The sequence below is a fragment of the Triticum dicoccoides genome, chromosome 1B (genome assembly GCF_002162155.2).
Source record: "Triticum dicoccoides isolate Atlit2015 ecotype Zavitan chromosome 1B, WEW_v2.0, whole genome shotgun sequence".
NCBI lineage: Eukaryota > Viridiplantae > Streptophyta > Magnoliopsida > Poales > Poaceae > Triticum > Triticum dicoccoides.
The window spans coordinates 641073730-641077463 of record NC_041381.1 but is presented as its reverse complement, the minus strand read 5'-3'; positions in this window follow the sequence as shown (position 1 = coordinate 641077463).

The window sequence follows — 3734 nt, the reverse complement described above, 5'->3', positions numbered from 1 at the left end:
AAAGTATGGACTTTGACAGACTTGCCCGATGATCGGCGAGCGATAGAAAACAAATGGATCTTTAAGAAGAAGACGCACACAGATGGTAATGTTACCATCTATAAAGCTCGACTTGTCGCTAAGGGTTATCGGCAAGTTCAAGGGGTTGACTACGATGAGACATTCTCTCCCGTAGTGAAGCTGAAGTCTGTCCGAATCATGTTAGCAATTGCCGCATACTATGATTATGAGATATGGCAGATGGACGTCAAAACGGCATTCCTTAACGGCTATCTTAAGGAAGAACTGTATATGATGCAGCCGGAGGGTTTTGTCGATCCTAAGAATGCTAACAAGGTATGCAAGCTCCAGCGATCCATTTATGGGCTGGTGCAAGCATCTCGGAGTTGGAACATTCGCTTTGATGAGATGATCAAAGCATTTGGGTTTATGCTGACTTATGGAGAAGCCTGCGTTTACAAGAAAGTGAGTGGGAGCTCTGTAGCATTTCTCATATTATATGTAGATGACATCCTTTTGATGGGAAATGATATAGAACTTTTGGACAGCATTAAGGCCTACTTGAATAAGTGTTTTTCAATGAAGGACCTTGGAGAAGCTGCTTACATATTAGGCATCAAGATATATAGGGATAGATCGAGATGCCTCATAGGTCTTTCACAAAGCACATACCTTGATAAGATATTGAAGAAGTTCAAAATGGATCAGTCCAAGAAAGGGTTCTTGCCTGTATTGCAAGGTGTGAGATTGAGCTCGGCTCAATGCCCGACCACGGCAGAAGATAAAGAAGAGATGAGTGTCATCCCCTATGCCTCAGCCATAGGATCTATTATGTATGCCATGCTGTGTACCAGACCTGATGTAAACCTTGCCGTAAGTTTGGTAGGAAGGTACCAAAGTAATCCCGGTAAGGAACACTAGACAGCGGTCAAGAATATCCTTAAGTACCTGAAAAGGACAAAGGACATGTTTCTCTTTTATGGAGGTGACGAAGAGCTCATCATAAAGGGTTATGTCGACGCTAGCTTTGACACAGATCTGGATGACTCTAAGTCACAAACCGGATACGTGTATATGTTGAATCGTGGAGCAGTAAGCTGGTGCAGTTGCAAGCAGAGTGTCGTGGCGGGATCTACATGTGAAGCAGAGTACATGGCAGCCTCGGAGGCAGCACATGAAGCAATATGGATGAAGGAGTTCATCACCGACCTAGGAGTCATACCCAATGCGTCGGGGCCAATCACTCTCTTCTGTGACAACACTGGAGCTATTGCCCTTGCCAAGGAGCCCAGGTTTCACAAGAAGACAATACACATCAAGCGTCGTTTCAAATCCATCCGTGAAAATGTTCAAGATGGAGACATAGATATTTGCAAAGTACATACGGATCTGAATGTCGCAGATCCGTTGACTAAACCTCTTCCGCGAGCAAAACATGATCAACACCAGAACTCTATGGGTGTTCGATTCATCACAATGTAACTAGATTATTGACTCTAGTGCAAGTGGGAGACTGTTGGAAATATGCCCTAGAGGCAATAATAAAAGGATTATTATTATATTTCCTTGTTCATGATAATTGTCTTTTATTCATGCTATAATTGTATTATCTGGAAATCGTAATACACGTGTGAATACTTAGACCACAACATGTACCTAGTGAGCCTCTAGTTGACTAGCTCGTTGATCAACAGATAGTCATGGTTTCCTGACTATGGACATTGGATGTCATTGATAACGGGATCACATCATTAGGAGAATGATGTGATGGACAAGACCCAATCCTAAGCATAGCACAAAGATCGTGTAGTTCGTTTGCTAGAGCTTTTCCAATGTCAAGTATCTTTTCCTTAGACCATGAGATCATGTAACTCCCGGATACCGTAGGAGTGCTTTGGGTGTACCAAACGTCACAACGTAACTGAGTGACTATAAAGGTGCACTACAGGTATCTCCGAAAGTGTCTGTTGGGTTGACACGGATCGAGACTGGGATTTGTCACTCTGTACGACGGAGAGGTATCTCTGGGCCCACTCGGTAATGCATCATCATAATGAGCTCAAAGTGACCAAGTGTCTGGTCACGGGATCATGCATTATAGTACGAGTAAAGTGACTTGCCGGTAACGAGATTGAACGAGGTATTGGGATACCGACGATCGAATCTCGGGCAAGTAATGTACCGATTGACAAATGGAATTGTATACGGGGTTGCTTAAATCCTCGACATCGTGGTTCATCCGATGAGATCATCGAGGAGTATGTGGGAGCCAACATGGGTATCCAGATCCCGCCGTTGGTTATTGACCGGAGAGCCGTCTCGGTCATGTCTGCATGTCTCCTGAACCCGTAGGGTCTACACACTTAAGGTTCGGTGACGCTAGGGTTGTATGAATATGAGTATGCAGCAAACCGAAAGTTGTCCGGAGTCCCGGATGAGATCCCGGACGTCATGAGGAGTTCCGGAATGGTCCGGAGGTAAAGAATTATATATAGGAAGTGAAGTTTCGGCCATCGGGAGAGTTTCGGGGGCCACCGGTATTGTACCGGGACCACCGGAAGGGTCCCGGTGGTCCACCGGGTGAGGCCACCTACCCGGAGGGCCCCGTGGGATGAAGTGGGAGGGGAACCAGCCCCTAGTGGGCTGGTACGCCCCCTTGGGCCCCTCTGTGCCTAGGGTTGGAAACCCTAGTGTGGGGGCGCCTCCACTTGCCTTGGGGGGCACTCAACCCCCCTGGCCGCCGCCCCCCTTGGGAGATCCCATCTCCAGGGTCGGCGCCCCCCCAGGGGGCCTATATAAGGGGGGGAGGGAGGGCAGCCACACCCTAAAGTCTTGGCGCCTCCCTCTCCCGTGCTACACCTCTCCCTCTCGTAGAAGCTCGGCGAAGCTCTGCCGGAACCCTGCTCCATCCACCACTACGCCGTCGTGCTGCTGGATCTTCATCAACCTCTCCTTCCCCTCTTGCTGGATCAAGAAGGAGGAGACGTCACACTGATCGTACGTGTGTTGAACGCGGAGGTGCCGTCCGTTCGGCGCTAGGATCTCCGGTGATTTGGATCACGACGAGAATGACTCCCTCAACCCCGTTCTTTTGAACGCTTCCGCACGCGATCTACAAGGGTATGTAGATGCACTCCTCTCTCTCGTTGCTAGATGAACTCATAGATTGATCTTGGTGAACATAGAATTTTTTTATTTTATGCAATGTTCCCCAACAGGTCCATGCCCCACGGGCATCGCGACACGAACATAGGACATGGGCGGTGGCCCCCGCAACCGAAGCTAAAAGCTACCCCTCCTGACTAATCCTTGCAGGACAGCAAGTGTGAGGCGAAGCCCCTGGCCTCAGGAGGCAAAGACCGTGACAAACCTCCCCGAGCTAAGTGATTCTCATACACGGACACGCGGGACAGGAATACAGCACAGAAATAAGCGGAAACAACATGATAATTAACAGCAACAGTTCGACACGCCCTCGCGGGGCCCGATACTACTCTCTTTTGCACAGGGAAGGAAAAAACACAAAATGGGCACGATTTTCTCAGCACCAACTCGCGGCAAGGGCTCCCACTCCCTCCAGGGCTCAGTCAGATCCCTTCTCTCACTTCATCGAGGCGCGACGGTGGACCGACCCGCTTCCTTCCCCCGGACGAGCACGACGGCGCGGAGGCTGGTCGTGACCATCGCTGGAGGAACTGCAATCCGAAGGAGAGTCGCCGCTGCTAGGCGAGCCC